We start from the raw sequence: 21,862 nt of genomic DNA, 5'->3' as shown, positions 1-21,862 counted from the left end.
TGACCTATGATTCTGTTCCATTAAGCTTTACCAAAGTTGATGACTGGAGATAGAAACATAATGTAGGAATTCAATACATAATTACATATAGTTAATCTATCATGAAATGAGACCCTTACTCCTTCCCACTTCTTTAATTTTTGAAGAAATCTTTCTATAGCCCACTCAAATAATTGTTTATTGGTGACCTCCACCCTTAAAGGGACCCCCATGTGCCTAATAATTTGGCCTCTTCTGACCACCTCACAACCCCATCTTTCCAAATCAAAGTATTTGTCTTCAGTTAAGCCAATTATTATGGATTTCAGAATGTTACATTTGGAGCTTTAGGCATCATCAAATTCTTGGATTATGGACAAGGCCTGCCTCACATTATCACTATCTATTCTAAAGAACAACATAGAATCATCAGCAAAATATTGAATTATTAATTTCTCCCCACTCTTGAACTTCAATCCAACAATCCTCCTTTTTTCACTGGATTCTTCAAGGGCCATAATAAGGGGATGAGAAGCAATTGCAAAAAGCAAAGGGGCAAGAGGGCATCCCTACCTTACTGACCTTCAAAACCCCCTACTAGCCTGCCATTCAAAAGAAGACTAGAGAATCCCCCAAGAGAGAGGGTATAGATGCAAGAGGCTATTCTAAAACCAAATCCTAGTTTTTCCATAACCCTTGCCACAAAGGACCAATGTATCCTATCATAAAGGTCCAACTGGAACTTGATACACTTTTGATTAGTTCTTTTGGCTACATCCCTTCCTATCATAGCAGCCATAATATTGTCATAAATAGATCTTCCCTTTATGAATCCATATTGTTTCCTGGAAACCACTTCTTGAAGAACGTGGGAAATCCTCAAGGCAATGACTTTGGCAAGGATTTTGTATAAAATAGTTAACAAGGTGATGGGTCTCCAATAGTTGAACCTACTATATAGGCAGCTTGCTTGGGGATGGAGCTTCACCACACCCTCCTTGAGGTCCCTGTCCAAGATCCTAGAGCTCAAGGCTTCTCTACAAATGTTCCAAACTATGTCCTTGAGAGAGGGCTAGAAGGAGATAAAGAATTCCAATGAGAGACCATCCCTTTTCCTTACCTAGATTGAGGAGGGCTAGCCAACATTCATCAAGTTCCACATCTCTCTTCAACTATCTGGCCTTATCAGTGTCTAAGGTTTGCTTAACCGAGTTTAGCAGGTTATTTTTAGCAAAAAACCTTCTTCTGGACCCATCCTCTTTCAAGCTTAAAGTGGATCCCAAGTAATCTACACATTTCTTAGTCACCTGTTCAATCTCACCCAACTCTTGTCCATTTTCATCTGTAATGAGCCCTACCAATTCCCTACTTCCTTTTTCTTTAGTTAATTTAAATAAGTATCTATCAGGCTTCTTTCTAGAGGTAAAGGTTCTCCTTCTAAAGGCCCCAAGATAAAGTTTGTAAGGTTGTCATCTTCCTCTTTGAGGCTTAATTTGGCATTTAGTATAGAGACTAATCTCATCCTCAGTAAGCTTTCCCATATGCCTTTTTTTTGTAGTACCTCCAACTGTTCACTCCAACTCTTCCTCCTCTGATTTCTCTCATGTGCTCTAAACTTCCCCACCCTTCTAATAACACCTTGCATCTCATTGGCAAAGGACCTTCAAGCTCTATCAATATTGCTTCTCCTTCTCAATCTGTTGATTTTGCATCTTCAATATACTTGATGAACATCTCATCTTTGAGCAGGGAATTATTGACCCTCAACTTCTTAGTCAGGAATTGGCTCAACTTTCCTCCTCCCAATCTTTCACATGCCACTCCCATTTCAAGGGCATGTGATCTGTGAGGGAAGAGGAATTATCAATTTCAAACTTTAAGGTGTGAGGGACCCAGGTACCTTGATGACTAAAAAAGACCCTGTCTATTCTGGAGGAGGAGCCAAAATATTATAAACTGAAGTAGGTATGTCCAGGGTCCATTCTTCAATCCCCCAAGCTCCACCCATCTACAAGACCCATCTTGCCACTAAGCTCTTCCCACTTCTTTTTTTCGTGGCCCATCAATATAGTACTCCCTCCACTTCTATCAGAGTGCTTTTCAACCATGTTGAAGTCCCCATCAAGATGCAAGGTCCCTGAATATTAAGGCCAAAAAGCGAGTCCCACAGACTCCCCCCCTCTTTATAGTTATGAGCTCCATAAATATTCACCACCCAAAATCTATCTCCCCCAATCTGAATCTCGACCATTAGAGCCCTACCATTAGGGTGATTGGCAACTAAGAAGGGGTTTAGAGATTTCTTTATGATGGGGTCATCACTCCACTATAACCATAACCAATCCCCCTATAATACACTACCCAGTCCTTGAAGCTATCCCTCGTAGCTACTTTGCCCCCAAACAGGTTGTGTTCCTGGATGGCTTTCAAGTCTCCAAAAGGCTGCATTATTTTTTTCCTATCTTTGATACCTTTTCACATTCCAAGTGCAACCCCTAACCTCCAACTTATTATTCATGCAAGGGCAGTTTCAGGGACCATCTCTACCTCTTCACTGCCTCCCTCATCAGGGGTTGGTTTTTGGGAGTTCTTCCAGCAGGTAGTCTCAACCTGCTAGTTAACTCTTTCCATAGAACAAGTCTCACTATCCACTCTTCCAAGAGGACTAAAAGGGTTGGAATAAATCAGAGGGCTAAGGTCACTGGAAGAATTGTTAGCACCCTTCTCCTTAATTAAGGATTTATTCTGAGATCTCCTAGCTTCTTCCTTGGCTAGTCTACGACTAGATTTATTCTTTGTCTTCTCCATAACTTTGGTCCACCCCCCTTCTGCATGTCCACTTCCCTGAGTGTCCAACAAACCTTTTCCCTTATCTTCTTTCTTCTGATTACGAGCAATTACTACTTTGTCTACTTTCATTCCCCCCCCTCCCCCCCTCTGAGTCAATACTCTCTTTTCCCTCACCCCACAGGCTTTCTCTTGAGGCCCATTCCCACAAAATCTGGCCATATGGCCAAAGGCACCACACTTAAAACAAGCACCAAGAAAGGGACAAAACTTTAAAGCCAGTTCTATTTTCCCTAGTCCCCCCAAATCAACCTCCATAGATTTAGGAGTCTTAATACCTGTATTACAAGAAACGCAAACACTATTCGCATGTGTTAGTTGGAATCATCTTCTTTGGGAATGTATAGAGTCGAGTCCAAAGATTTGGCAAGCGACGGCGGCCGGAGCCAGGGAGGGATACCAACAAGCTCAACCCACACAGGACAAGACTCTTTTAAACTTTTGTTCACATAAAAAAGAAGATCGAAAGGTACATCATGCACTTACTTAGGACCCATAAACAAAGGAGCCCTTGCAAAAAGATTAGATACAGCTTGTCCCCTATACTAAAGAACATTAAAAAAGCCCTTTCCACGATAAAAAATATGTGAGACCAACTTTTCATGAAAGACATCCTCCTGCAGCCATCTTCCTAGCTCTACCTTAGAAGGAGGTCTACCTGGGCAGAACAAAATAACATTGCAAACTGAGAACAAGTTCACCTACCTTCTTACCAGGTCAACAGGGACCCTTGTACATAACTTTGCTTTAGGTGATTGATTAGTAGAGATGCTAGGGGCCAATCTACCCCCGCTACCCAGTCAGGATACGTCCTCTTCGCGTCCAAGCTTTCGTCCTCGACCTCACGGGAACACTTCATGGCATCGCAATCTTCCAGGCCCTAGTCACCCCAACTACGAACCTCCTTGTGCGCCAAGGCCTTGCCCTCCCACTGCATCCACTCCTCTCCCATGGCTAAGGTGGCTAAACTTGCTCGCGCGACGTACGACGACCACACGCCCCACTATGCATGCATGAGCGAAGTAAATAGCCATGTTCCCACTCTCATCAAACCATTTACTCTCTTCTCTAAATTTGTGAATTCTCTTATACCACTTATAGCCCATCCTAGTCCCAATGGTCGCTAGTTGTGGAGAAAATGAATCCCAAGCACACAATCAAGTAACTTTCAAAATTGGAACCCATCCTTCTTCTTTTTGGGCGAGAGAGTCAATATTGAAATTACATGCCATCACTTCTCACTATGGGAGTTAGTAGATTTGAACCCATCATGGTCACTAGGGGTGTGAAAATAAATCCCAAGCATATCAAGTAACTTTCAAAATTGGAACCCATCCTTTTTTTCTTTGGTGTGAGAGAGTGGGTATTGAAATTACATGCCATCACTTCCCACTACGGGAGTACGTAGTTTCGAACCCTTTTTAAGGGTCACCAGATGTGGGAAAATGAATCCCAAGCATACAACCAGGTAGCTTTCAAAATTGAAACCTATCTTTTTTTTTTTTGGGGTGAGATAGTGGGTATTGAAATTACATGCCATCACTTCCCACTACGGGAGTAGTTCGAACCCTTCTTCAAGGTCACTAGCTGTGGGAAAATGAATCCCAAGCATACAACCAAGAAACTTTCAAAATTGAAACGTATCCTTTTTTTTTTTGTTTGCAAGACAGTGGGTATTGAAATTACATGCCATCACTTCCCACTATGTGAGTGGGTAGATTTGAACCCAGCACCTTGTGGAGGCGCACTGCGGGGCTACAACTAAGGAGGAGAATTGATCCTTTAAGTTTTTGCTTAATTAGATCATGAAACATCAACAAGCATGCTAAAAGATAACTTTTATTCTCTAATTAACACATTAATAGTTCATAATATGCTAAACAGAAACTTTTATCTCCAATTGATAAATCGATATCCCCAGAAAGTTACAAATTAACCATGATAGTTGGGAATGGCTATATCAAAATCTTCCCTATCCGATTGAAAAAGTGTTGTATGCAATGTGCACGTTACTTGAAACCTTCCTTTCCCATGGCCATTTCCTAATCCGTAACCTATGACAACTTTGATAGAGGTGCCTAACATGATGCCCCACCTACATGGTGAATATAATTAAACTCAATTATAAGAGGCTGTTCACACATGGACCACCGGTGGTGGTTGGTGGCCAACTAACCAGTGGGCTGGGCTGAGTGTGCAGATGAATAATCCAAGGGGCACTTGAAACGTGGGCTGAGTGTGCAAAGGAATAATCGAAGGGGCACTCGAAATGGGGCCACACGTAATAGGTTTTGTGCTAGTGATGGCCAAAGTACCATCATCTCCCCCATGAGTGAAGTGGCATGAAATTTTGGTGATGCCTACATCTCCCCCATGAGTGAACATCGCCTAAGTGGCATGAAATTTTGTTGATGATAATTCACATAGAAGGAGAGACACTCTGCTCTAAAAAAAAATAAAAAAATGCGAGCCGAGGTTTACAGGGCTTAAGCTCATCTAAACAAGGCGAGGGTTCTGAGGGAGAGCGAGAGAGAAGGGGGTGTTAGTCCATTTCTCTGCATTTTTGTGGGTTGTCTTCCTTCTGTAAAATTCATGGAGTTGGGCGCTTTGAAATTTTTGCCTTCCGCTCATTGGTATTTTAAAAAATCTGTCTAATTTCCCTCACTTCGTGAAATTGGGCACCATACCCAAGTCTCAAAGACCCAGCTGCTTAGTTTTTTTCACTAACATCTGCTTTTTAGGTTACTTGCTTGCATACATGCATGTAGGAAGCTAGCTTTGTATTGCATTACTTTCTGCTAGTTTTGTTTTTCTTTGTATTTGCTGCTCAAACATAATAAAGTAAGGGAGAATGCACTCTCACATGAACATTGATGCAGCTAACATAGTACTGCTGAGTTCTGTTACAAAGCAACAGTCAAGCTAGGTTTTTGTGGGTGTAATCAATTTTCCCCCTTTTCTACCAATCCATGTCTTTTTTTAGTTGCTTAGGGGCTTGAGCCCAAGTGGGTTCGAGTGGTAACACCGTGGGCCTCTGATGTGCACCTACGGGGTTAGAACCATGGCATCTAACCATCATAATTAATCTCTCATAAAAAAAGGAAGTTGTTTTGTTTTGTTTTGTTTTTGTTTTTATTTCAGGTTCACATTGTTGCTTTTCACATAACCTAGTAGTGCTGGATTCTCTCAGAATTCAATACTCAAAGATCCATTTCTAGGTGGGGGAAAGACAGCCCAAGCATTGAAGTATGCACAAGGGGACCAGCTTGATAACAATTGGTTTTTGAAAGCAAAACACTTGTCCTTTTTTTTTTTCTGGAGTTTTTTAATTCGTGTGGGCTAGAGCCGGTTCTACACGTTATGTGTTGCTCCCCCAGTTGTGGTGAGGTGGCGTCGTGGGTCAGGGGGGTCGAACCCACGACCTCTGCATTTGAACTTCAACCCCCTAACCCCTTGACTGCACTTATCTTTTACATGGTGTAGTGATTCACATGCATAGAGGTCTCCCTAGGACTTTGTGTTTGGTTGTCATTCAAGTCTTGGGGATACAGAGAGGAGGTGGGCAGTGAACCATGTATCATAAGTTACTTTCTTTGTGTATATGTGCACCAAAAATATTTAATGGCCGAACTTTTGCCCTTTGCTGATTTACCATGTTAGAGGGTGTTGGGGGAGACTATTTTTCTGAGGAAGAGCAGGTCGAACCTACATGCAACCTGGTTTGGTTTTTAAAGCTCTTTGAACTTAGGCGCCCACCCCAAAACCTTAAAATGGCTAAAGAGGTGATGGACTGGTTTTCCATTTTTGCAATGGCACCCCATGGTTTAAGGTAGAACTGTGCTTGTTTGTGGTGTGAGCTGAGGAGAGCCACCACCTCGTTGCAGGGTACGGCTCTACCTATCCAAGTGGGCCACAAATCCTGTAAGTTCCCTCCCTCTCCATAACTGATTTTTTTTTCTTTTACTTCACTCCTATGTTGTAAAAATTAAACTTGTTGATTTTTCTCCGGTGGCAGGCTAGGAAAATTCTTAAGTTGGGCATTATAAAGAGATATAAAATTACTTTTTGATTCGGAGACTCAGAGATAAATAATAATTGATTTTAAGTTGGGCATGATACATTAGCAAGAAATCAAAGAAAAATAACAAATTATTTTGAAAAATTAGAAACAAATAATTTTTGGTGATTTTTGTGGAAGGTGAAATTTCGGTCCAAGGTAAGTGACAATTCGGACATCTAGGTGTGTGCAGATTGTAAGCTTAGTTAATCATACCTTATTAATAAGGGCCTGCTTAGGGAACATTCTCAAGGGGCTTGCTTGCTCATCTCTCTGCCATGTGTCCTACATACCTCCTTTTGGAAAGAACAGGATGCTTCTTCCCTCACCTCCCACCATTCCCTTTCCATGTGAGACCACTATTGCTGCTGTATTTGGACTGTTTGGAGACTTCTCTTTCCTATTCTCATGCTGAAAAATATGCCTACTTCTCTAACCCCTGGGAGTTGCATTTTGTCATAATTAATCTTTCCTTTTCTCTCCCTGTTCCCTCCTACTACTACCCTCTCCACTCTCGGGTGCTTTTGGAGCAATTTCTGGGCACTTCCCACTCTCCCAAAGTCAAAATGTGTGTATTGTAAGTAAGTTCTGGTTTTACTCTGAATTTTTCAGCATTAAATCTTAATTAAGCTTTCCCTAGGATTTAATTATGCTGCTAATGTGCTATGAAGTGTTGTATAGTGTCTTGGGAGGCCATTTCTTGGAGTTTGCTACTCTTCTCTCTCTCTTTGCTACTCAATTCTGAAATTAGAGAGCTCTTTTTGTCAAATTAAGTTAAGGGAATTTAATTAATTAAGATTAGCAATTAGCATAACGATTAAGATAAGTAGAGAAGTAAAATTATGTGAATAAGCTATACTCTAATCAATTCTTTACTAAAGTAAGGTTATTTGTGAGAATTTCTCTTATAGATATTCTCTTATTTCTTTATGTTTTCTTAAATTTCATTTAGCTTAAGTATATCTTTAATGCTTTACAAGAAGATTAGAGATAATCCAGCTTCTCCTAATCTGTTAAAATGAGTAGAGTAATCTGTGTTGTAGTTATTGTTTCGTAATGCTGAATTTGTGGATTTATATGATTAAGGTTAGAGTTTTCTCTCTCTTTAAATAGAGAGATGTTATTTTGTATTTGTAAATTGGAATTGAGAGAGGATGAATTGTTTGTGTATAGTGGGCATAGCACAAGCTATGGTTTCCTTATCTTAAACTATGAGAGAAGTAGGAGTTTTGCGAGAGTATAGGAGATTTAGAGAGCTTTCATTTCCTTTTTAGTAGAGAGCTCGATGTGCATGAGTAAAAAGGATTGTCTTCTCTTAATCTAGGTCTTGTTGTTGCTGCTTAGAGCTAATCTAAGTCAGAGACAGATGAGATTCCATTTCTAAATGATCACTCTATCTCTCAAGCTTTCAAGGTTATTCCTGTGGGAGTCTTTCATAGCATCTTGGGTATGGATTGGCTTGGTAGGAATGATGTTGACATTCATTTTGTAAGATGGGACATGTGTAACATGCGGAAGCTTTGCGGGAGATCAATAACTTTAATGCTCAGAAATCAGCACACTTGTCGCGACGAAATTAACGTACAGCTTTGGCTAAGCTTGAGAGGCAATGTTTCCAGGACCACTTCTAGGAACCAAGCACAAAGATGTGGCTCTTTGATACCTTGGTCACTCCTGCAGTATCTTATGGGATAGCTTTTTGGGGACCAGATTTAGGGCAAAAAGACTGGAAAAATTTAGAGAGGATACAGATTCTGATGTTGTCTAGGATGATTCGGAGCAAAGCATGGGTACCCCATGAGATCATTAGGCAGAGTTTGGAGCTGCCTCCTTGGTAGTGGATGCCCTTTTTTGGATAGTGATATACATACACCGGGTATATGCACTAGGTAGAGACGGCCTCCAGGGATTAGCCCTAGCACTAGAGTCCTCGATGAGACAGGAGACACAGGGAGCAGTTTTTTCATGGTATGCTTGCACCAGAAGATGGTTTGCCTCACACTCCCTAAGCATTGATGGTCTGCCACCTTTCCAGTATAGCCTTGACACTCTCATCCGCACAGACCTCACTCAATTGTGTTAGCACTTTCATCCCCAATTTCTACTCTTTTATGGTGCCCATTTGGTCCCCTTTTCTATGGCCCTTGCTTGTGGGTTGGCCACCCCTTTTTACTATTTTCTGGGATTTTTCCCAGCCTTTTCTGGCATTTTCCAGTCGGCCATGTCCAACAGCTCCAGTCGGCCTGTTTATTAGCTCCAGTCGGCCAGCATTTCCCCACTATAAATAGTGGGTGCTGACCTCTCTTGTTTCATTTAGTCTTGTACATATTTTGCTCCCTCACTTATGAGACTATCTGTGTCTCTTGCTTGGGACTGTTTTGCTTCAGTATATTCAGCATAGTTTGCTCCGTCTCTCTCTCTCTCTCTCTCTCTCTCTCTCTCTCTGTGTGTTCCGCACATTCTAGTGCCACTCTGCTTCCGCTCTATGCACTCGTTCATGGTATCATCGCTCCCGGTTTAGCAACCTCTTTGCTGCCCCAGATTCAGCCCTGTTTTCAGCACCTTCTCCTCTGCGTTTTTCTTCCAGATCCATAGACTTTGCTGCTGCATTTTCTGGACAGCACTCTGCTGGTCGCTTTTCTTTCAGATTGGCTTCACCAATTCAGCCATCTGGTACTTGTTGAGACCAGCGTTTCCTTGCCCACTTGGAGATTGGACAATAGGCGGCCTGTTTTCTACAGGACAGCACCTTTTCATTGCTGCGTTTTCCTCTCCAGTGGCCCTTTCCCTTTGCAGAGGGGGCTTGTGGTGTTGCAGGCTTTGGTGGCACTCTTGGTACCTGTGGAGGACACTTCTTCTTCAGAGTTTGTGCATTTTTTGAGATTGAGCCCAAGCTTTCGTGATGGCTGCTCCGACTTCTCTTCATATGTTTGCTGAGTCTGCCAAGTTGGATGGTTCCAACTACACCCTATGGAAGGTGAAGGTGAAATTGGCCTTGTGTGGACTCTTTCAAATTGGACATCCGTATTACATGGCTAGACCCTCAGGAGCTGCCCACCAATTCTCGGTTCTACAGTAAGAATTTCCTCAAGTTCACACCAAATGGATTCATACAACGGCCACACTACCTATAGAGACACATGTCACATGGCATGTCGATGGTGATTGGCCAAAACTGAGTCTCATCACACTCGCTGATGGATTGTGAGGATCAGCGTTGCCTAGGCCTATTTCTGCTTGAGATGTGTCGCCACAGAGATAGACTATTCAAGGCACAAAGGCTAGGATGGGACACACCACAGAGAGTCCTCACACAATTTTTTGGCCAAACAACCCCCGAGGTGACAAGATGTCTTACTCGTGAGCACGAGGAGCCCCAGCTTAGGCAGACCCGCCAACACCCTACCCAGAACACCCATCAGCGAGGGGTCACCATTGAAAGAGCATGCCAGATCCGACGGGCTTGACATCCATGCCCACCTAGGTGCAAACCCTCGACACAACAGCTCCAGATCCTCTCAGTTTTTTGCCTGACAACCCCCCTAGTAGTGGATGTGTCTCACCTCGTAGATGTAATGTGGATGGCATGGACACACCAACTACATGATGTACACATGCCCCAAGTGAAACCGGCCTTCAGAAATCTGATGGGCGGTGAAACAAACACTCGCACACAACACTTCAACACCATTGAGGACCTACAAAAGGAAAACAAACAAGGGGAGCTAGAGTGTTCTTGCAAACAGCACACGGACACCGATTGGCCCCAAAACGCAGTGGCGCCCCTTGCGGTATTTGTTTAATTTATTATAAGAGCTTTGATTACAATAAGGCTAGGAACTCAGCCGTCACAGTAGAACTCCTGAAGCTTGCACATACCCTGCATCATGGCTTCATATCCACTCAGCATCCACAAACAAGTCCAGCCATTGTTTGTTGGGGTAAAGGCATTATGCCCACCCTTGTAGTGTGTACAAGCCCATAAGTTATAGTACATAGTACACTTAGTACTTTTAATGTACTAAGTGCACTATGTGTACTAGAGAAAATATACATGTGTGATAGGGGAGTCACACACACTCACATTCTATGAGTTGACTTATCCCCACATATGTCTCTCTCTCTCTCTCTCCCTTCTTCTCTGTGTATGTCTCCCACATGAAACCCTAACTCTAATCTCCCTTCAACTGGTATCAGAGCTTTGGCTACAGGAGATCCCTGTGGTAGAGAGTGGTAGGGTTTCTACATCGAAGAGCACTGGCTTTAGGGTTACGAATTTGATTGCTGTGCTGACTGCGACAAGCTGGCTAGGGTTTGTTAGGGTTCGTGCAGTGTGCAGCGACTATCCCTGCGTTGAACTAGTCGCAGGCAGGTGGGCGGAAAGAGAAGGAGGCGAGGGCAGCCATTTCTCCTTCAGCAGAGCGACGGGTGAAGCTGGAGCCGCTGGAAAAACACGTGGCGTGTCTGGTGCTGGTAAGCGTGTAGCGCTGGCCAAGGCGTAACAAAGGGCACAGGTAGGTGTCCCCGTGGAGCTCCCGCCGTCTACTGCGTTGCACACAACGAGGAGAGCTACGCACTTACAATCCCCGACACTGCCAGCCTGCGGTTTCATCCACGCCTGCATCCAGCCCAAGGCTAACACGTCCTGCTGCTGTAACGTGATGCTGCAACGTGGGCAGTTGAAGCCCTTGCGTACCTGAGCCAAGCAGTTTTCTGACAGCAGCTCTACATCTTTGACAAAATCGATGAGGGAGTGCTCTCGCGTTTTGAAGTAGCTCGTGCTCCGTTGCCCTCTGACGACTTTGTTTTCCTCCAGTACCTTCTTCTTTTCTGTCTAGGAGATCCCAGCAAAGGGGTAAAAGCCAAGAACGGGGAAGGAGCAAGTCCCGCTCCAAAAAGGACTTGGAATGCCATTATTGTGGCAAGAAGGGACATATCAAAAAGCAATGCTACAAATGGAAGAATGATCAAAAGGAAAAGGGCAAAGGCAAAGACAAAGACAAAGATGAAGGCAAAGATGCAAAGCCAAAGGGCAAAAGTGGAGTCAAGATTGAAGAAGTCAATGTGTCACATGCAGGTGACAGTGAGGATGAGGTCCTATTCACGTCTTCACTTGATGCCCATTCACTTCTTGCAGGAGATGGTCATGGTATGCACTCATGGATCATTGATTCAGGTGCCTCCTTTCATGTCACAGGTTGCAGAGACTTGTTTGTCAGGTATACTGCTGGCAATGAAGGAGTAGTTTATTTGGGTGACAACCATGCATGCAAGATTCTTGGCAGAGGTGATGTGAGGCTTGTGTTTTCAGATGGCTCACAGCTTATGCTCCATGATGTCAGGCATGTGCCTGAGATCAAGAAGAACCTGCTTTCTACTGGACAGCTTGATGATGCTGATTATGTTACCACATTTGGTCGTGGAAAGTGGAAGATTAGTTAAGGGCTCACTGGTTGTTGCCAGAGGCTCTAAGGTGGACACTCTTTACTTCATGCATGCTGGTGTTTGTCACCATGTTAATGTAAATGCAACCGAGCTGCCGGAAATCTCTATGTGGCATAGCCGGTTGGGACACATGAGTGTCAAGGAATGGAGCAATTGTCTCGTTTTGGTTACTTGCCTTCTCTAAAGTTCTCAAGTTTTCAGTTTTGTGAGCATTGTATATATGGCAGGCAACTCCAGTGCCCCCACAAGAAAGCTCTTGGACAGAAAGATGCTCTGTTAGAGCTTGTGCATACAGATGTATGTGAGATGCCTCAGCTTTCTTTGGGAGGGGCAAAATATTTTGTGTCATTTATTGATGATGCCACACGCAAGGTGTGGGTTTATCCTCTTCGTTTGAAGAGTGATACATTCTCAGTGTTTGAGAAGTTTGTTGCTCATGTTGAGAATCAAACTGGCAAAACACTGAAGGCTTTGCGTTCCGACAATGGTGGAGAGTATATGTCCAAACAGTTTCAGGACTTTTGTGATGCTAAAGGCATCAAGAGAGAGCTCTCTACTCCTTATGATCCTCCACAAAACGGGACAGCAGAGAGGATGAACAGGACCATTCAGGAGAAGGTCCGTTCTATGTTGTCACATGCTACATTACCTCATGGTTTTTGGGCTGAAGCTGTTATGACAGCCGTTCATCTTATAAACAGGTCACCTAACACGAGGCTTGGTGGGAAAGTGCCAGAGGAAGTATGGACAGGGAAGCCTCCGTCATACAAGTGTTTGGTTGCGTTGCGTACGTGCACATACGCAGGGAAATACACACCAAACTTGATCCTAAGTCTCACAAATGCATATTCCTAGGATATGGTGACAGAGGTGAAATGGGGTATAGACTTTGGGATCCAGTGAATAGAAAGATTATACGCAGCAATGATGTCATTTTTGATGAAACATGCATGTATAAGGAGCCTGCAAGGCAACAGGAGCCTGGCAGAGTCATCTTTGATGATGATGGACATCATGGACAACAACCAAGGGCTGTAAATCAGCCATTACAGCAACAAAACCAGCCCTTAAATGGTGCTGAAAATGGTCCAAATGGACAGCCAGAGATGGCAGAAGGTATCCCTAAGGATATCCCACAGTTAGAGGAGATACCGGGCATGATCTTTCAACCTTATGGCATGGAACAGGAGCCACCAATAGGTGATATGCAGGCTGGACAGCAACCTGCAAATGATGGTCATTGGGTACGGAGGTCCACAAGACCCTCCAGAGCCCCTGACAGGTTTGTTCCAGGGGTTGACTACTTGATGCTCACTGAGTGTGGGGAGCCCTCATGTTATAAGGAGGCTTTACAGAGGGCAGACAAGGCTCTTTGGGAGCGTGCTATGAAGTCAGAGATGGATTCTCTGCACAAAAATGGAACATGGAAGTTGGTGCATTTGCCTACAGGCAAGAAGGTTTTGCCATGCAAGTGGGTTTACAGGCTCAAAGTTGCACCTGATGCAAAGCCAAGATACAAAGCCAGGTTAGTGGCTAAGGGCTTCAAGCAGGAATATGGTGTGGACTTTGATGAGATCTTCTCTCCAGTGGTCAAAATGACCACACTTAGAGCTGTGTTAGCTTTGGTTGCTCATGATGATCTGGATTTGATTCAGATGGATGTGAAGACTGCTTTTCTTCACGGTGATCTCCATGAGGAGATATATATGCAACAACCAGAGGGTTATGCAGTGAATGGAAAGGATAAGCTTGTATGCAAGCTGAAAAAGAGTCTTTATGGGCTCAAACAGGCACCAAGGGAATGGTATCATAAATTTGATACATTCATGAAATCCCAGGATTTCAGGAGAAGTGACATAGATCACTGCTTATATACCAAGAAAGCTTTGGATGGCAGTCTATTGATCCTCATCTCGTATGTTGATGATATGTTGATTGCCGGGAAATCTCGTAAAGAGATGGATGCCTTGAAGAAGAGGCTGCATCAGACCTTTGATATGAAGGATTTGGGTGATGCAAATCACATTTTGGGTATGCGGATACTTCGGGACAGAAATCAGCATGTGTTGGATTTGTCTCAGAAGGAATACATTGGTAAAGTTTTGCAGAGGTTCAATATGGACGGGGGGAAGAAGACTAGTACTCCTTTGCCTCCATATGGGAAACTCAGTGCTATGGACAGCCCACAGTCGGATAGTGGCAGGGCTGATATGGCCAAGATTCCGTATGCTTCAGCTTGTGGCAGTCTCATGTATGCCATGGTTGCTACTAGGCCGGACATTGCATTTGTAGTGGGAGTGGTTTCTTGATACATGGCCAACCCTGGCAAGAAGCATTGGGAAGCAGTGAAAGGTGTCATGAGATACCTGAAGGGCACACAGGATATGTGCATTTGCTTTGGCAAACAAGATGCATTAGTGCATGGTTACACGGATTCGGATTATGCCGGTCATCCAGATAACCGGAAGTCTACTACCGGTTATGTGTTTACATTCACAGGAGGTGCTGTGTCATGGATATCCAGGATGCACAAGTGCACTGCCTTATCTACTACACAGAGGCCGAGTATATTGCAGCCACAGAGGCTTGCAAGGAGGCATTATGGCTATCTCGGTTAGTGGTTGATTTGGGCTATACAGGGGATATTCCATTGTTGCATTGTGACAGTCAGAGTGCCATCTAGTTGGCAAAGAACCCTGTCTTTCATGCAAAGACGAAGCATGTGGATGTGAAGTATCACTTCATCAGAGAGGTGATAGAGAACAAGCAAATTCAGCTTGTTAAGATTCATACGGATGACAACCCGGCTGATCTGTTGACAAAGAGTTTGCCTCCAGAGCGATTTGCTCATTGCAGACACTTGATGGGCATTGGATGAGGCCAGTTTCAGCCTTGATATGGCCTTGTATATTATCATGTATATGCTGATTTTTCTTTTCCTTCATTTAAGGGCACTTTGCTTTTAAGTGGGAGGTTGTTGGGGGTAAAGGCATTATGCCCACCCTTGTAGTGTGTACAAGCCCATAAGTTATAGTACGTAGTACACTTAGTACTTTTAATGTACTAAGTGCACTATGTGTACTAGAGCAAATATACATGTGTGATAGGGGAGTCACACATACTCACATTCTATGAGTTGACTTATCCCCACATATGTCTCTCTCTCTCTCTCTCTCCCTTCTTCTCTGTGTATGTCTCCCACATGAAACCCTAACTCTAATCTCCCTTCATCGTTCACATCAAAAGACTCTCACACATTGAGTCCTGCATACAGAAGCTTTCTCCCATGATCAGGGATGCCACAACCATCCATAGCCTCTCACCCTATGAACAGCATCACACCCTGACACATCCAGTGCTTCTGCATCACAACACAGACTCCCAAACTGTCTCTCAAAAGAGAACTCGTATCACAGCACAGCATACCATACAGTCGAGACACCTGTACCAACCCTCTCTACCTTCCAAGGGTACTGTCCATCTCTGTCATGGATTCCCTGTCCCCTGCCCAATCAGTAGCAAGGCTGTACCATACATGTGTTCATTCCTGTACCTTCTGCCTGCATGTGACCTATCTCCTGGAGAAACCCAAAAACATGTTTCCTCGAGAAAACCTACGATCTGTTTCCACATGAAACCCTTAGGCCTGTTTCCCTTTTAAACTTCTGTCCTGTTTCCATACAGAACCATTCATGGCACCATTCAACAACAGTGCCAACAACGGCATACATCTAGTTACCTGTTCCCTCATGAAACATCTGGAAACATAGAGATGCCCATAACTGTAGGTCCCTCTATTCCTTTCTAGCAGGAAGAAAACAATCTGCTCCATGAGCATGCAGCCATGCGAGCTTGCTTCACTCCCATGCCAAGAAACACATTCAAGTGACCTGTACTTGGAGCTGGAAACCCAAAACAGGCCATCAAATCAGCCCCATGTCTCCTTCCAAGAGAGAGAGAAAAACCCATGCGACTGTCTTGTCTCGTGCTCAATCATGCGTTTCTGCCCTCTTGCAATCAAGCCCACGCGATTGTGCCAAAGAGAGAGAGAACCCAAAAACGTGTTGTTCAGCCTCTTGTACCTCCTGCAACCAGTCCACGTGCAGCCAATCAAGAGAGAGAGAGAGAGAAACAATAGTCGGCAGTCTCTGTCCAGCAACTTCTCTCCTCACTGTTTCTCCTGCAACTTGCCACACTCCACAAGAGAGAGAAAGAGTCCTGTCGGCCAGCAGTCCTGGCCACGTGCAGTCCAAAGCTGTACTTCTCTGCAGCCCAGCTAGCCGCCTAGAGAGAGAAAGAGGCGTGCAGCTGTAGCCGGCCAGTTACTAGGAGAAAAACATTTGCTATGCAGCTCCTGTGCACTGCCTGCCCAACCAACGCATAGTCCAGCCTGCTCTCTGATCATCCTTTGTGCAGTCCAGCCCACTTGTATGATGCGCCTGCACCTATCCATACAGGACAGCACCTGCAGCTGCCCGCACAGTAGCAGCCTGTACCTGGTCGCCTTGCAGCCCTGCGCCAGATGACGAGCAGCAGCCTGTACTTGGTCGCCACGCAGCCAACCAGCACATCCTCTCCTTCACGTAGCCACAGTCGGCCTGAAGCGCAGCCCTGAAGCACACCTTGAAGCAAAGCCCGCCAGCCTTGTTTTCTCCCAAAAAGCATCAGAGAGAAAGAGACGTACCCCCCCCAAAAGTAGAGTAGCCTCTATAAATTACCTAGGGGCCTCCCAAGGTTTAAAATCTTTTTAACTTTAATTTTTGGCCACCAAAGGTTATAGAACCTTTTTAAATTTTAAATCTGTCCCCTTCACACTTGGGATTGTCCACACATGGGTTTCATTTTCAACTCCAAACTGATGCCATTCACACTGTCCACCATGTCCCTGTGCACACCTGCATATTGTCCAGAGAAAAACACAGGGTCGTGACATACCCCCCTCTTGAAAAATAGCAAGCGTCCTCGATTGCACTCAATGGCACAGTAAGGCATCTTATGAGCAAAGACTCCCTATACGACAAAAGCAATGGCCCTCAAGTGCATCTGGGTGATGAAACAATCATCCTGCACAATATGGCCACACCGTCACGTCAAAGTGACAAACAACTCTTGCTTGTTCCTTCAGAACCTACAGCAAAAGTCTAAAACCAAGTGGAAACACGTTAACTGTGTTAGCCAAAAACAAAACCATGCATCATTCTACATATGACACACATATGCATGACACATATATGCATTCGCAAACAATATGCTCCTCAAGATGCTCTACCTACTCTAAAGTAACAGTCTAAGGGCTGCTCGCAAGCCTTATGCCCATGGGCATCCCACAGGACCCACGACTGATGGTACAACTTGAGCATATGAAAGCACTCAATGCATCCAAACAATACATCCACTAAGTACTTCCTACATATGTCTCATAGCCATCCCGCAGGAGTCACACCCAGTGATGCATCCATGAACATAATAAAGCACTTGATGTATCATACCAATATGCATGCAGCACACGACACAATCCAGAGTATTACCCAATGTATTCTCAATGGTACCAAGATCCAATGGCACCAGAATACAATAATACCACAAAAAGTGTATGCATACATGCACAAATAGAGTTCAATCCATATATGAACCAAACCAACTCTAGGACTGCTCGCAAGACTTATGCCCTCCATAGAGTTATCCATAGTTGCAGTTATAGTTCAAGGTGCGCGCGACTGTGAACCATACTCAACCATCATCTCATGTGTCTAGAACACAAGATCATAGAAGTCCCATAAGCAGATGTACTGTCAGCCTCAGTACCTTCGGGTGAATACAAAGATGTCACCAAGCGACTCCTAGATGACAACTGAGCCTGTCTGTAACAAGGGAGCGGAGGTGCTACCCCCCTCTTGAGCATCAGGCAATGCTCCAGACCTATGCTCTGCTGAACCTGAATGAGCCGTAACAAGAGTCGACTCCAACTCAAAGGCATCGAGATAAAGCTGCAAATCTTGAGGTGAATTTGCTAAGTCACCCTCCTCCATCCACTTCGTATCCATCAGTGAACAGCTCTTGAACTTCACAGGATAGCGACGGGAAACTTTACCCTGTACCTTTGTTTCCTTATGTGCCAGTATCTGCTCGGGAATAAGAACCTCGTCAAGTTCCTCCGCTTCCGTTTGAGCCTCATCTGATACATCCTCAGGCACCCAAAACCTGCTTGCACTCCACCCAAGTGGTAAGCACAAGTCCTCGATGAAACTGTCTTCCGACCCATGAAGCCTCTATGAAGATACGACCGATGAAGATAGTAGATCACCACTGCTAAACATAGAAAGAAACTGTCTTCCGAACCCATGAAGCCTCTATGAAGATACGACCGATGACAAACTGTCGAATGTTTTGTACCATAACACTTCAACTGGTTCTTGTTCTCCTGGCTGACTACTTCTTGTCCTTGGTGTCTTTTCTCCTGAGCTTCATCTTCAGCTCTTGCTCTTCACCTCGTATAGGCAAAGACACACAACCCTGCACTGTCTCCTGCACTTCCTTTTCACTTTCCTCATGTTGAAGCTTTTGATGTGACAACCACGGGCTCGCCTCCTTGAGAAAGTCGACGATGTCCCGGCCAACGGAACCTTGAAACTGGCCTTCAGAAATCTGACGGGCGGTGAAACAAACACTCGCACACAACACTTCAACACCATTGAGGACCTAGAAAAGGAAAACAAACAAGGGGAGCTAGAGTGCTCCTGCAAACAGCACACGGACACCGATTGGCCTCAAAACGCAGTGGCGCTCCTTGCGGTATTTCTTTAATTTATTATAAGAGCTTTGATTACAATAAGGCTGGGAACTCAGCCGTCACAGTAGAACTCCTGAAGCCTGCACATACCCTGCATCATGGCTTCATATCCACTCGGCATCCACAAACAAGTCCAGCCATTGTTCACATCAAAAGACTCACACATTGAGTCCTGCATACAGAAGCTTTCTCCCATGATCAGGGCTGCCACAACCATCCATAGCCTCTCACCCTATGAATAGCATCACACCCTGACACATCTAGTGCTTCTGCATCACAACACAGACTCCCAAACTGTCTCTCAAAAGAGAACTCGTATCACAGCACAACATACCATATAGTCGACACACCTGTACCAACCCTCTCTACCTTCCAAGGGTACTATCCATCTCTGTCATGGATTCCCTGTCCCCAGCCCAATCAGTAGCAAGGCTGTACCATACATGTGTTCATTCCTGTACCTTCTGCCTGCATGTGACCCATCTCCTGGAGAAACCCAAAAACATGTTTCCTCGAGAAAACCTACGACCTGTTTCCACATGAAACCCTTAGGCCTGTTTCCCTTTTAAACTTCTGTCCTGTTTCCATACAGAACCATTCATGGCACCATTCAACAACAGTGCCAACAACGGCATACATCTAGTTACCTGTTCCCTCATGAAACATCTGGAAACATAGAGATGCCCATAACTGTAGGTCCCTCTATTCCTTTCTAGCAGGAAGAAAACAATCTGCTCCATGACCATGCAGCCATGCGAGCTTGCTTCACTCCCATGCCAAGAAACATATTCAAGCGACCAACCAACGCACAGTCCAGCCTGCTCTCTGATCATCCTTCGTGCAGTCCAGCCCACTTGTATGATGCGCCTACACCTATCCGTACAGGACAGCACCTGCAGCTGCCCGCACAGTAGCAGCCTGTACCTGGTTGCCCTGCAGCCCTGCGCCAGATGACGAGCAGCAGCCTGTACTTGGTCGCCACGCAGCCAACCAGCACATCCTCTCCTTCACGCAGCCACAGTCGGCCTGAAGCGCAGCCCTGAAGCACACCTTGAAGCACAGCCCGCCAGCCTTGTTTTCTCCCAAAAAGCATCAGAGAGAAAGAGGCGTACCCCCCCAAAAGTAGAGTAGCCTCTATAAATTACCTAGGGGCCTCCCAAGGTTTTAAAATCTTTTTAACTTTAATTTTTGGCCACCAAAGGTTATAGAACCTTTTTAAATTTTAAATCTCTGTCCCCTTCACACTTGGGATTGTCCACACATGGGTTTCATTTTCAGCTCCAAACTGATGCCATTCACACTGTCCACCATGTCCCCGTGCACACCTGCATACTGTCCAGAGAAAAACACAAGGTCGTGACACCAAGGCCCAAAGCCTTATGTAGCCCTCGAGTTGTAGATGCGAGCAATGGAGATTCAATTGATGGAAGACTGTGCGGTAGCATCCCATGCTGCTTCACAAGAAGATGCAAGGCGACGCGTGGAGCACGAAAGATTTCTTGCGGCTTTAGACGCAAGAGCGACACCAGCGGTTTCCTTGAGTCATCCTCTCGAGAGGATGGACTTTAGTAAGTATAATGGTAAAATCGACCCCACAATCCTTTATTCTTGTTTGCATCAATTTAAAGCTTATTTTGCTGCAGTTAGAAAAAATGATATTGACAGAGTGATCTTGGCTAGTTGGTATTTGGAAGGTGAGGCCATTCCATGGTGGACCCAGTGGGCTCATGTTCACACCAATGAGCCCACACCAGATTAGGTATGGCCGCTTATGTCTGGGAGGACTTTATCCTCGATCTTAAGCGGCAGTTTCTACCGCTGCATTACCTTGAGCGACTTGATGATGAGTTTAGGAGGGGTGCGCCAAAACGTGCAACCAATCCTGCAGTTTGCTGATAAAATTTCAAACTTATGTTTGCAATTGGGTATCTCTGACAAGGATAGGAAAGGGCAGTTCCTTTATGGTCTTGACACGCAAATCCAGTGGGAAGTGCGTATGTTTCGGCCAGCTACCTTCGAGGATGGCCCAGAGTGTTGAAATGAAGTATAATGGCGGAAAGCCTAGGACTTCCCAGCCTTCCACTCCCAAGGCACCCGCTTCGGGGAGAAAAGGCGAGAACTAGATAGGATCTTCCCCAAGACAGAGCACGGGAGCCTCTGGCTCCAAGAACTCGACTAATGCGCCCAAGCTTACTCCAGACCAAAAAGCTTAGGCAAGCAAGACCATTGGGAAATTGAGTGCAGAAGAGACATCTCAGTACAAGGAGGAGGGTGGTAGGAGTTTCTTTTGTCACACAAAAGGACACACTTCTAAGGATTGTCCAAAGAAGACTACCACTCCGCAGACAACCACCTCAGCCTCCACGGCTTCTTTGGTGAGCCTAGCTCCCACACAAACCCCAGCGGCCGTCCCTAGTTCTTCGGTTGGTGCAATGGTTAGCCGGGAGCTCGAAGATAAGTAGAAGGGCGCCCAAGACCAGGCGCAATGAATTGCTCAAGACCTTGTTGGAAGGTTGGCGATTTCGAGCGTGTGATCTATGGCTAGAAGGTGCCTTGGATTATCCCATAAGTGGAAGCATGGGAAGTTGAAGAGCCATATATGGGCTAGAGTGGCACCTTGTCATAGTCATCTCCTCCGGCCGGTGTTTTGGGAGGCAGCTCACCGGGAGATGGGAGCCCGGTGGAGGGATGCTGCAGTGCCCGTTGGGGGTGTCACCGGGAGATGGGAGCCCGGTGGAGGGATG

At 45.0% G+C, this 21,862-nt stretch overlaps 1 protein-coding gene across 1 annotated transcript in view; it reads left to right on the top strand.

The window, feature by feature from the left end:
* The first annotated feature begins 5,099 nt into the window (after nt 1–5,099).
* LOC147610837 (pentatricopeptide repeat-containing protein At4g35850, mitochondrial-like) overlaps nt 5,100–21,862 on the top strand; it is a 52,523-nt gene continuing 35,760 nt past the window's right edge. The window contains exon 1 of the mRNA XM_086785300.1: nt 5,100–6,747. The gene's annotated coding sequence lies outside the window, so the exon portion shown is untranslated. The remainder of the gene's footprint in view (nt 6,748–21,862) is intronic.

This window comes from Cibotium barometz, chromosome 48 (assembly GCF_041138505.1).
Source record: "Cibotium barometz isolate CiBa-2024 chromosome 48, ASM4113850v1, whole genome shotgun sequence".
NCBI classification, from domain to species: Eukaryota; Viridiplantae; Streptophyta; class Polypodiopsida; order Cyatheales; family Cibotiaceae; genus Cibotium; species Cibotium barometz.
This window is presented reverse-complemented; position numbering and strand designations above follow the sequence as displayed.